The sequence below is a fragment of the Physeter macrocephalus genome, chromosome 7 (genome assembly GCF_002837175.3).
Source record: "Physeter macrocephalus isolate SW-GA chromosome 7, ASM283717v5, whole genome shotgun sequence".
Lineage (NCBI taxonomy): Eukaryota > Metazoa > Chordata > Mammalia > Artiodactyla > Physeteridae > Physeter > Physeter macrocephalus.
In genome coordinates this window covers 56,879,132-56,892,587 of record NC_041220.1, presented here as the reverse complement: position 1 = coordinate 56,892,587, position 13,456 = coordinate 56,879,132, and the positions used below count along the sequence as shown (strand labels likewise).

Genomic DNA, 13,456 nt, shown 5'->3' with positions numbered 1-13,456 from the left:
TAGGTCTTACACATCTGCTATTAGATTTGCTATCAATATATTTCATAATTTTGATGTTCTGTAAATAGTATGTTCATTAGCATTTTTATTTTCTAATAATTTATTGTGGGAATTTATGGAAAAACAATAGATTATTCCATGTTGAATTTATAATAATTAACTTTTCTAAAATAATATATCAATTCTAAAAACATATGTATAGATTATTTTATATTTTCTTTATATACTGTCATATTATAGAATAGTATGGAATAGCGGTTAAGATGATAAGTTCTAGAAGTTGGCTGTCTGATTTCCAGTTCCAGCTCTGCCACTTTTTGGGCAGGTCTTTGGTAAGCTATTTAAACTTTTCCGGTTTTGTTATTTTATCTGTATAAATGCTATACTAATAGAATCTATCTCGTAAGGATTTTGTGAGGTTTAATTCGGTGCTGAGCCAGAGCTTCCTGAGGAAGCTAGCTAGCAATAACTAGGAAACCAGGAATGGAAACCAAGAATATATCTATATATAGTTAAATAAAAAAATTTTAGAGTAGTTTTAGATTTACAAAAAAATTGCAAAGATAATACATAAAGTTCCCATATACCTCGCATCTGGTTTCCTTTGTTATTCATATCTTACATTAATATTTATTTCTGTGCCAGGATTCTGTCCAAAACCACATGATAGCATTTAGTTGTCATGTCTCTTTAGGCTTCACTAGACTGTAACAGTTTCTTAGACTCTTCTTGCTTTCAATGACCTTGACAGTTTTGGAAGTACTGGTCACGTATTTTGTAGGATATCCCTCAATTTGAGTTAGGCTTATCTTTTTCTCATGCTTAGATTGAGATTATGCATTTTGGGGAGGAAGACCACAGAGGTAAAATGCCATTCTCATCACATCATATCTAAGGTACATGCTATCAGAATGTTTGCTGTGGTTAATGTTAACCTTGGCTAGATACTGTTTGTCAGGTTTCTCTGCTGCTAAGTTACTTTTTTCCGTCTTTCCATACTGTCTTCGTTGAAAGGAAGTCACTATTGCAGCCTACACTTCGGGACTGGGGAGTTATAATCCACCTCCTTGAGGACACAGTATCTACCTAAATTATTTGAAATTCTTCTGCATGGGAGATTTGTCTCTTCTTCCCCATTTATATCAGCATGAACTCAGAAGTATTTATTTTATATGTTGGGTTATAATCCAATACTACTTTATTTCATTCAAATTGTTCCAGCTTTGGCCTTTGGGAGCTTCTTTAAGCAACTCTTGTGTCTCTTTGATAGATATATCACTATCAGTGTAGGTTTCCTTTTTCTTTTTTCTTTTAAAATAAATTTATTTATTTATTTAAATATTTTTGGCTGCGTTGGGTCTTCGTTGCTGCGTGCGGGCTTTCTCTAGTTGCGGCGGGCGGGGGCTACTCTTCCTTGCGGTGCGCCGTCTTCTCTTGTTGCCGAGCACGGGCTCTAGGTGTGAGGGCTTCAGTAGTTGTGGCACACCGGCTTAACTGCTCCTCGGCACGTGGGATCTTCCTAGACCAGGGCTCGAACCGTGCCCCCTGCATTGGCAGGCAGATTCTTAACCACTGTGCCACCAGGGAAGTCCCCTCTTTTTTCCTTTTGAGCCCTCATATAAAATGTGAAAAATTTAAAGTGCTTCTAGTGGAGAATACAAAAAACAATAAGCCCTGAAGAAATTCTAAAGGGGTGAGGCTTTATTTTTTTCAGAAAGGTAAAGTGAGGGAACACCTAATTGCCTTAAAGCATATGATGTGTTATATCTTACTTGTTAGAATTAGTACCACTAATCACAGTTCAAAGGGAAATGGACAAGAACTTAGGAATTTTTTTTAATATGTAATTGTGAGACTTTAGAATTGCCAAGGCAATCTTTCTCTGATTGTTACACTAAAAGAAAAAAGGGAATTCCCTGTCAGTCCATTGTTTAGGGCTCCGCTCTTTCAGTGCTGAGTACCCGGGTTCAATCCCTGGTCCCTGGTTAGTGAACTAAGATCCCATAAGCTGCACAGCAGCAAAAAAAAAAAAAAAAAAGAAATTATAAAGAAGAAGAGGTTTTAGGGTAACTGTAGGAGGAACTAATTTTTAGCGTGTACTTATACTATATTCCCAGCACTTTTCATCTATCATATCATTTGCATAATAGCCATCTTCCTCAGATTTTCTCTGCTTAAATTCTGGGGAATAAATTCAAAAGTCTATTGTTCTCATGCTACACTGAGATTCTGTGAATCATCAAAAGCCAATTGAAGAATTTCAGGAAGCAAGAAATATTAGTTTTTTTATTAAAAAACCTTCTTTTATAAAAAGAAGTCAAGTTATATCCAAATTCCATAGGAATGACTTCCTTGCTACTTTGCTACTCCTCTTTGTAAATTTCTAATAATAAGCAGTGAGGTACAAAGAATAAGATATAGGACACAGCTTGTTCCAAGTATATCAATTGTGAAGTGTCCTTTTCTCTTTAGTTAACAAAAGCACACCTCTAACTTCTGTAGTCTAACCTGCCGTTGCTGATAAACACGATTCACCAGTGAAAAGAGTGGTTCTGTGGACCTTTGACTCATGTGGCGCATGATGCTTGGAGACTCCAGCTGGGGCCAATCTATTCTCTCTGCTGTGCTTCTGACCTTAGATTATCACCTGTATTTGGTTCAAGTGATGAGATTCTCAGGTGGAATCATACAGTTATTTTCCCCCAGAATTTAAGAAATCTCAGGGACTAGTTATGTTATTACCAGTCAAGGCAGGGATCCTTGGTTTCCAGGTCTCCTTGCTCTCCTTACAACTTAATAATTCCAATCTCTTGCTTCTGACTTGGAGCCCGTAATAAACTGAGGTTCTGCAGCTCCTGAAATATTTTCAAAGCCCCCAGACACGCAAGTTTTCCCTAGGAAGGGTTTTTTAACCCACATTGAGAGATGTAAGTACCTGCCTGCATTTTAATGAGCCTTTTTAACACAATTTATATGAAGTTGGTATATTCATTTCCTAGGACAGCATTAATAAATTACCACTTAATTTGGTGACTTAAAATAACAGAAATTTATCCTCTCAGTCTGGAGACTAGGAGTCTGAAATCATGGTGTTGGTGGTGCCATGCTCCCTGTGAAGGTTCCAGTGAAAAATCCTTTCTTGTTTCTTCCTAGTGTCTGGTGGCTCCCAGCAATATCTGGCATTCCTTGGTTTATAGCTGCACTGCTCCAATCTTTGCCTCTGTCTTTACATGTTCTTCTGTGTGCCTCTATATATATCTCTGGTTTTCTCCTCTTATAAGGTCACCAGTCATTGGATTTAGGGACTGCCCTAATCCAGTGTGACCTCATTTTACCTTAACTGCAAAGATCTTATTACCAAATAAGGTTACATTCTGAGGTTCTGGGAAGACAGGAATTTCTGAGTACACTCTTCAACCTGTTATGCTTGGTTATTTCTTTTCTCAATGGAAAGCAAATTATGAGAACAATCAGGGGCAGGTTGAGGAGACTTCTGAGACTGTACAGGGAAAACAATGAGAAATGCTGCTAACAACCTGACAGCGAGGGAAAGGTTGAAACTCCAAAACACACTTAAATATCCCATCAAGAACATGTTTATGTGGAGCATTGTCCCATTACCAGTTTTTGGAGATCACTTTATAAATATTAACTTACTTCTCCTTTTTTTATTTGAATTTTTTAAATAGTCTAATTAATCTTCTTTTAAAAAATATATCTTTATTGGAGTATAATTGCTTCACAATACTGTGCTAGCCTCTGTCGCACAACAAAGTGAATCAGCCATATACATACATACATCCCCATATCCTCTCTCTTAAGCCTCCCTCCCACCCTCCCTATCCCACCCCTCTAGGTGGTCACAAAGCACCGAGCTGATCTCCCTGTGCTATGGTGCTGCTTCCCACTAGCTAGCTATTTTATATTTGGTAGTGTATATATGTCGATGCTACTCTCATTCTCCTTAATGAAACATTAATTTTCCGTAAAGCAAAATACTCCTAACAAATTTTTGATTTTCTGTTAATCTTATTTTCTCATCTAAAAGGTAACCTTCTTAAGAAAAAAAAAAAGATGATGGATGTATTATTTCCAATATCAACTAGCATGATTTATCAATATTATCAAGCATTTATGGAGCATGTCCTAATTAATTAGAGGATTCGATATCATGATAGTTAAGAGGGCAAACTCTGCTAATAAACTGTCTGGATTTGAAGCACGGCTTTACACTTTACTAGCTGTGCTTTAGTTTCCTCATCTGTAAAATGGCAAATATAATAGTACCTATTTCATAAGGTTATCAGGATTAAATGAGTATATAGATGTATGTCAATGCCTGTATAGATATATGTGTATATATATGTGTGTGTGTGTATTTTTATGATATATACATATTATATATTACATATTACACAAGTATTATATGCTTGCTACCCAAAGTTCTAAGTGTTTTTTGGAATCATGTCATATAATCTTCACATGTAACCTTTGAGTTAAGTATCATTTTTCTCAGCCCTATTCTGTAAATGAGAGAAAATGCTATTATCTCCCAGAGGTAAGTAATTTGCTGAAACTCCCATAGTAGAGTAGTTAGGATACTAATCTAGGCAGTCTAGTTTCAAAGCCCATACCATTAATTATTACAAAATATTGCCTCACCTTTTATAGGTAATTATTTTTTATTTTATAGGTAATTAATAAGGACTTGTGATTAAGTAAGTCTGTGCTCTGTTTCCTGCTGGTTTGACTTATTCATAAACCTCTCAAATTTATGTTGTTCCTTAGTGGCTATATGTCACTCTGTTAGTTGTCTATTGCTGCCTAACAAATTACCACAATCCTAGTGGCTTAAAAGAACAATAATTGTTTATTATCTCTCACCATTTCTGTGGGTCAGGAATTTGGAACTGTTTGGCTGCGCAGGCTCTGGTTCAGACCCTTTTATAAGGTTGTAGTCAGATGTTGGCTGGGGTAGAGGTCATCTGAAGCCTGGACAGGACCTGGAGTATCCATTTCCACAGTGGTTTCTTCCCATGGCTGCCGAGACTGTTAAAGGGAGGAGGGTTCAGTCCCTCTTCACGTGGGGCTCTCCACAGGGCCACTTGAGTGTCCTCACGGCATGGAGCTGGATTTGTCTAGAGTAAAAAAATCTTGGAGACTAGTGAAAAAGTTCCAATGACTTCTATTGCCTTGGCTTGAAAGTAAAAAATCTTCTTTACTTTCGTTGCAAAGACTTCTGGTCTCAGAGATCAGCCCTGATCAAAATGCAGTAAACTGTATAAGGTATGAGGTTTATTAGGGGACCTTTTGGAGGCTGGATACCACAGTCACATGGGCACAGCTTGTTTCCTTCTCCAGCCTGTTTTGGTAAGTCTCCTCCCTTTGTCTGGGGAGATGGCTCTTCTGGATTCCACAGTAACCTACCCCTTGACTCACCTCTGCTTAGGTTTACAAAAGTGGGAAGGTGACATACCCAAGGACAACCAGGTATCACTTCCAACAATTTTATTCCTGCATGGAAATACACAGATTCAAAAGATCATCTGTCTAAATCATCCATTGAATACATGGGAAGATTGTCTAGAAATTTCTGTTGCTTCCCTGGTTCCTGCTCTTTTCACATCCTGGATGTTCAGTTCTTTCAGAACTTTCTTCTTAGGTAAATCAGAGTTGGTGTTTTTCTTCACCATCAGAAAGTTCTAATTGACATAGCTACTTTCAATAACTACTCCACCCCCAAGGATAAAGTACATAGAGAGTGTTATGCGGGTAAAAACAATCAGGAAGCCTTTCTGTTGTTGTAGTTTCTTGGTTTCCCAGGCAAGGGGATCTTGTTGCTTTGGGAGATGTGTGGTCCCTGAGATGAACTTTGGCGACCTGCACTAGAAGCTTCTACCTCTTCTTTTGTCAGGTCCTGCCATCACAGGCTCAGTACTGAAAGACTTCATTCCATCCAAATCTGGGCTTACTGTTTATAGGAGTCCTGTTCATAGAGAATTTGTTAATTTAGTTAACATTTTAAACTCGTGATTTAGTCTTGTGTGTATAAAAATCAAAATATGTCTCAATTTTATATACTATTAATATTTCATTAAATATCCTGAAAAAGTCAAAGTCTTTGGTAAATGTATGACTGCTTCCTTTGCTGAAAGATTCCTACATGCTGATGTGTACAAGAATTTTCCTTTGTTAAAAAGAATTTCTTTAAGGAAATCCATTTCAAGTGATCCAGTCTTCTTCATTTCATTATTATGAACAATGAACACCAACTTCTAAAATATACTTTCTCAGCTGGAAGTATATCTTATTAGCTTAGTCTTCAAAGGTAATAGAAATAGACATTATGTTCCAACCTTTTTACACCCTGAAAAACAAGCTTAGGGGAAAAAGGAATACAATTATGTGTGGGAAGGTAGAAACAAGGATAATAGTTTCTGGCACATTGTTAACTAAAAGTGTGTGTGGGGGTGTTCAAGACACCATCAGCTGAGAAGCAAGTATAAGAATATTCACGTAAGGTGCTTCCTAAATATTTTCCCACCAAATTAATGTGTTGAGGTCTTTTCCTGAAATGATTAAACAGTATCTAAATGTGATATTCCATGTAAATGAATCACATGTAACATGATGAATCAGGGACTAACAAGACAAAAGCTATTTCATTTGAAGATGGGATTTCAGTACATTCTAAGTAGAAAAACACCCTGCTGCCTTCTGTCATTTGCACATGTTCTGAGTTTTGCTGTGGGTATTGATAGTCACCTGAAACACCCTCGCACACAGATACACACAGGAATGTTTGTAGGGAATACCAGCGTGCTTTTGCACCCAGCTAGGTGCCTGGCTGTTTTCATGTGTGTAATGGCTGTATTCTGACTGCTGGTAGGGCTACTGTAATGTGCAGGTTTGTGCAAATATCTGTGGCCATGCATACAGGTGCATACTTGTTGGCATGTTTTATTGTCTGTATGAGCCTTGTATGTGCCTTTGTGTATCTTCTTACATGTCTTTGTTTAACTTAGTTATCTATTTCATTCCATGCTCACTAGTTATTACATCCTCACACCCCTAGTATTTTATTTCTTTCTTTCACCTCATCACCCCATTGCAGAGATCATGGAATACTTTTCAATCACGTAAACCCTTAGATTAAATGAGTATTTGAGAATTGAGTCCCTTTCTTCTCCCTCCCTTCTTTCTGAATCGTTCTTCTGTACTTTACAGAAATCTCTTCACTACTGTTGGCAATATCCAAGACACATCTTCCCTATTTGGGAGAGGAGAGGAGCAAAGAGAAATAACTGATAGTCTACAGAAGGGAAATGTAAGTCAAAGAGATATATGGGTGGCATCTTTTCGCATAGTGATTTTAAAAGTTACATAGAAGCAATATGTTCCTTTATTCACCCAGCATTTATTCATTTCTTCTATTTTCAAGGTAACATTCTGGGTAGTATTTAACAATGATAATGGTATTCAACTCTTCAAAATTTTCTGAAAGTTGTGCTAAAAGAAAAATATTTCAGTAAGTGATTTATTCAGTAGAAAGATACCTCTTCAAAGTTAGTTCTAGTGGAAAGAGCACTGGGTTTGGAGACAATATCTGCACAGAAACCCCAGCCCTCCAAATTCTGGCTTCTCCACACTGTAGCCAGAATCTTTATTTTAGGATGCAAATCTGATCCTATTATATCTCCTTGTCCTTTAATCACTTCTTATTGTCCTTAGGATAAAAATGGCAGTCTTTAACATGGCCTACAGATCCTGCAGTCTGGCTCAGCCTACTCCTCTAATCATTTCTGCCAGTACTGCCGTCCTCGTGCTGTTTGCTCCAGCCACTGCAGCTGTAGTTTATTTACTAGACAATGCTTGTCTCTCAGGACCATTGCCCAAGCTATTTTCTCTCTAAACCAACTCTCCTTTCTTTGCCTTTTGAACTTCCTCTTATCCCATTTAAAGCAGATTAAGTGGATTCGTGAAACCGATTCATGAAACCACGTTGCTTTCCTCTGGATCACTTATCTCCATTCTTAATTGTATATTTATTTGTGTGATTAATGTTGGCCACTCCCACTTGACTATGTGTCCACAACCATTGGCTCCCCTGTTCCTGTCACTGTTTCTGACACACACATTTTTTGAAAAGTTGAATGATTGGAGGAAATTATTTAACTGATCTGAAACAAAGTTTCACCAAATATAGAATGAGGATAATAGCTGAGAATAGAATGGTAGATTAATGGAGAGAATGTGCATAAAAGGTTTTCAGAATGCTATTAAATAAAGGATAGGATAATAATTATAATAATAACTAAGAGGAGTTGCTATTCTAATTAATTTGATCAATAGAGAAGAAGTGGTGTTGTGGGTGTGAAGATAACTTTAAGAGAAATCATTGTCTTCTTGCAGAAAGAAAACAGTAAGAGGAACTTCTATATCTGGATTTCTCCATCTCTCTATCTCTATCTCTAAAGATAATTGAGAAGGAAATTTTAAAAATGAAACTTCCTTCCTCCGTCCTCACTTCTAGCTACAATCTGCAGTTGTAACCACTTTAAAGAATTTTTTAAAAATTTATTTATTTTTGGCTATATTGGGTCTTCATTGCTGTGCGCAGGCTTCTCATTGTGGTGGCTTCTGTTGCGGAGCATGGGCTCTAGGGCGTGCGGGCTTTAGTAGTTGTGGCACGTGGGCTCAATAGTTGTGGCTCGCAGACTCTAGAGCACAGGTTCAGTAGCTGTAGTGCACGGGCTCAGTTGCTCCACGGCATGTGGGATCTTCCCGGACCAAGGCTTGAACCCGTGTCCTCTGCATTGGCAGGTGGATTCTTAACCACTTCGCCACCAGGGAAGTCCCTAAAGAATTTTTGTTTTCAGCTCATCTGTGGCTATCACTGGCTCCATAATTATATGTTATTTCTATTTCTTCATTTATCAACTTTAGACAGTATATATTGAGATTAGATCATCACACTAGCTCCCACTTTTCACCTTTCTAGTGCCCAATTGTTATTATTTATATTATTTATGATTATTCTATTAGATTTATGACTTGAAATAATATTCTTCCACAAATGTTTCTTCATTCATGTAATTTCTGAGTACTTATTGACCTCACTTTACACAAGATAAAGAAAGTGGTGTACTTAACGTTTTTCTTTAATTCTCCTTGCCCTTTCCATTTCCTAAATTCTGTCAGACATACCATTGTTTGATTTTTGCCAACTTATATTCTGTTTCATTTTTTCAAGTTTTATGTTATTGTCTGTGTTTTCACTAATGGTTTGTTTAAAAACTGAACACAAATCAACCTCATAAAATAGTAATATTATGTAAATGAGATGAGTATTATGCATAACAATATTAAAAACAAATAAATATTATTTCAATCAAAGTACTGTAAGGGGACCCGTTGTAAAGTAGATGTAATCCTACGTAATTGAAACTGCCAAACAAAAGAGAACATTCCAAATTCTTAATGCTCAAAATCATGTTATATTTTAGTGTTCAATATGTAGTCTATGAGTTTCTTATTCAGCTTTTTGTTCTCCAAAGAGTTCCTAATTGTATTTCTTATTACTTGCAACAAAACATCCCCATGAGTTTAGTCATATTGGTAAAAACATTCAAGATCTTAATAATACAGATGTTGAATGGAATCCGTCTTCTTAAGGAAATTGTTAATAGAATTCTCTGACTTCCTGTTCTCATTTGAACAGATTACACAGAGATTACATTGCATAATTTCAGTGAATCCAAATGTGCTACACTTTCTTGATTTTTTTTTTACTTTTCTGTAATATAAACTCAAGTTTGTTTGTTTTTTTTTTTTTTTTGGTACGCGGGCCTCTCACTGCTGTGGCCTCTCCCGTTGCGGAGCACAGGCTCCGGACGCGCAGGCTCAGCGGCCATGGCTCACGGGCCCAGCCGCTCCGCGGCATGTGGGATCTTCCCGGACCGGGGCACGAACCCGTGTCCCCTGCATCGACAGGCGGACTCCCAACCACTGCGCCACCAGGGAAGCCCAAAACTCAAGTTTTTATAAGATGCCTGCAAGCAGGTAATCATTCTTAATCCTGAAGGTCTGAAAGTGCTTTTAATTTATCTTTAAGTTTGATTGTTATTTTGACTGGATATGGAATTCCAACTTCAAACTAATTTCCCTCAGAAATTCTAAAGGCATTGTTCTGTTGTCTCCTCGCCTTCTATATGGTTAATGAGAAGCTTGATACCATATTCTTTTTCCTTTGTAGGTAACCTAAACTTATTTTCTAAATAATTTAAGTATATTATTTTCATTTTTATGTTGAAATTGTACTAGGATTTGTAACCATGTGGATTAACTTTTCATTCATGTTTTTGCATAAAGCAGATGCTTTCATTCTGGAGATTATACTTTTCTTCAGCTCAGGAAATACATAGTTTTAAAAAATTTTCTCTTCCTCCCATTTTATGTCCTCTTTTCTAGAGTTCTCAGATATTTTCCTTCCTGTATTGATTCTCCCTGTCTCCTTACCTTACTAATTTACATCATTTTTGCCTTTTTGCTTTATAATTATTCATTAATTGATTAATATATCAATAAATACTTATTGGAGACATCCTAAGTGAATACTGAGCTCTAGGCTCTGTGAATACAATAGGAAACAGGCAAAATTCAATGCCCTTACATTATAGGGTCTTACACACCCTAGTTTAGGTATTCTGAGAGATCTCCTCTGCTCTGTCTTAGAGAACAGTAATTTTGTCTTCACCTATGTTTGTCTTCTTTTCCTTCTGCTGAAATTTTAAATGTCAGTTATCATATTTTCAATATATAAATTTTTTTCTTCTATTTTTTTCTTTCTTATGGTCACCTCTAGTTTTATGGTTTCAGTGTCTACTTGAATAGACCCCAAATTGCTTATTATCTATCTGTCTGTCTATCTACCTACCTACCGATTTCTACTAGAAGGGCACAATCTCAGTGCCAGGGTGGTATGCATAGTGAGGATAGAGTTATAGGAACTCAGAATTTGGTTACAGCTATAGGGTCTAGGAAAATGGAGAATGTGAACTTGTACTTCTTGCCTCATTTAACAGACTTTCCCTAAGTAGGAGGTAAACCCAGAATCTGTTTCTCCAACAAAGATGTGGAAAACCAAGATTTTTTTTTTAAAGAACTCTGAAGTTATTGGCCAACTTGTGAATTCTGTCCAAAATTAAGTCAATGATTTCCCTGTCAATGGTACAGTACCCTTGGGCATATTTCTTGGCAGAATTTTCTTTGCCAGTGATGTGCCACACAGGGTGGAAGAGCCATTGGTACAAACTTCATTAAAAATATGGGTTTCAGGGCTTCCCTGGTGGCGCAGTGGTTGAGAATCTGCCTGCCAGTGCAGGGGACACGGGTTCGAGCCCTGGTCTGGGAAGATCCCACATGCCATAGAGCAGCTGGGCCCGTGAGCCACAAGTACTGAGCCTGCGCGTCTGGAGCCTGTGCTCCGCAACAAGAGAGGCCAAAATAGTGAGAGGCCCACGCACCACCGCGATGAAGAGGGGCCCCCGCTCGCTGCAACTAGAGAAAGCCCTCACACAGAAACGAAGACCCAACACAGCCTAAATAAATAAATAAATAAATAAATTTATTATTTTTTTTTAAATGTGGGTTTCAGGTCCCAAACAGTATAGTAGGCCCTCCTCAACTGCGGTTTTGCTTTCTGTGGTTTGAGTTACCCGTGGTCAACTGTGTTCCGAAAATATTAAATGGAAAATTCCAGAAATAACAACTCATAAGTTTTAAATTGTATGCCATTCTGGGTAGTGTAATGAAATCTCTTGCCATCCTGCACTGCCCAACCTGGAATGTGAATTGTCCCTTTTTCCCATGTATCCTGCCTGTTAGTGACAGTCACTTAGTAGCCATCTTGGTTATAGATCGACTGTCATGGTATTGCAGTGCTTGTGTACAAGTAACCCTTATTTTGCTTAATAATGGCCCCAAAGCAGGAGAGTACTGATGCTGCCAATTCAGATATGCCAAAGAGAAGCTGTCGTACTCATACTGGCAATTTGGATGTGCCAAAGAAAAGCTGTAAGGTGCTTCCTTTAAGTGAAAAGGTAAAACCTCTTGACTTAATAAAGAAAGAAAAAATTCCTATGCTGAGGTTGCTAAGATCTACAGTAAGAACAATCTTCTACCTGTGAAATTGTGAAGAAAGAAAAAGAAATTTGTAATAGTTTTCCTTTTTGCACCTCAAACCCTCAAACTACAAAAGTTATTGCCACAGTGCGTATTTGAGAGAGAGAGGGAGATTCACATAACTTTTATTAAAGTGGAGCTGGTCCTTGAACAACACTAGGGTTAGGGATGCCAACCTCATTGCAGTCAAAATTCTGCATATGATTTTACAGTCAGCCCTCCATATCTGTGGTTCTGCATCCAAGAATTCCGCCAACCTCGGATTATGTAGTATTGTATTGCATATTTAGCAGAAAATCGCCACGTGTAAGTGGACCCATGCAGTTCGAACTGTTGTTCAAGGTTCAACTGCATATTGTTATAATTATTCTATTTTATTATTAGTTATTGTTAATCTCTTACTGGGCCTAATTTATAAATTAAACTTTATCATAGGTATGTATGTACAGGGAAAAACATAGTATATATAGGGTTTGGTATTGTTTGCCATTTCAGGCATCCACTGGGGGTCTTGGAATGTATCACCTGCAGATAAGAAGGGGCTACTGTACTTTGGAGATGTGCTCTCTATCATCCATCTCACTGAAGGTGGTAAAGGAGTCACCTCCCCTAAACCACAAGAGTCTTGTTGCTTGGCTCGATGATGTGTTCCAGGCAGTAGAGTGCCCAGCAGTCAATTGCCTGTCTGGGCACATGCTAGCTAATGTTGTGGAGATGAATGTATGCATGTAGCTATGGTTTAGGAGATGAAGCTAGCTGGAACAGACACAGTGTCCTGGTTACCATGCCAACCAGCTAAGGTTTAAGGTAAGTAATTTACTCAGAATTTTTTTGGAAGTTTGATTTTATCCTCCAAATGATTTATTTTAATTTAGAGTGTGTTACTGTGTTTGCTCACATTGGGATTTCTTTTTCCATGTAAGGAGGTCCCCAGATCATCTCTGGTGATACTTAGTTCTTTGCTTATGTTTACTGAATGGTGATTAAATTGGTCAGCATAGGTAGCTATAATGCAGGTTTCTTTTAATTTAATTTAAGTAGGTTCAGAAATAGAATGGGGGAGACAATAGACCAAATGATGTAGAATATTTTAAATATATAGCCTTAATTAGGAAAATAGCTAAATATAAATAAAGGTGCTATACTGTTTCTGAATAATGACACTGTTGTCACCATCATTATGACTGACCACTATTTCCTTCTCTGTAAACATTTGAGTTCACTATATGTTGATAAACTCTAATAGAGAGAAGGATATATTGGTTTAAATATT

At 37.4% G+C, this 13,456-nt stretch overlaps 1 long non-coding RNA gene across 2 annotated transcripts in view; it reads left to right on the top strand.

Moving 5' to 3' along the window:
• Positions 1-13,456, top strand: part of LOC114486529 (uncharacterized) — a 74,292-nt gene that overhangs the window by 50,778 nt on the left and 10,058 nt on the right. For both annotated transcript variants that reach the window (XR_008617802.1, XR_003680390.1), the window contains exon 4: positions 7,228-7,327. This is a non-coding gene — a long non-coding RNA (uncharacterized lncRNA). The remainder of the gene's footprint in view (positions 1-7,227; positions 7,328-13,456) is intronic.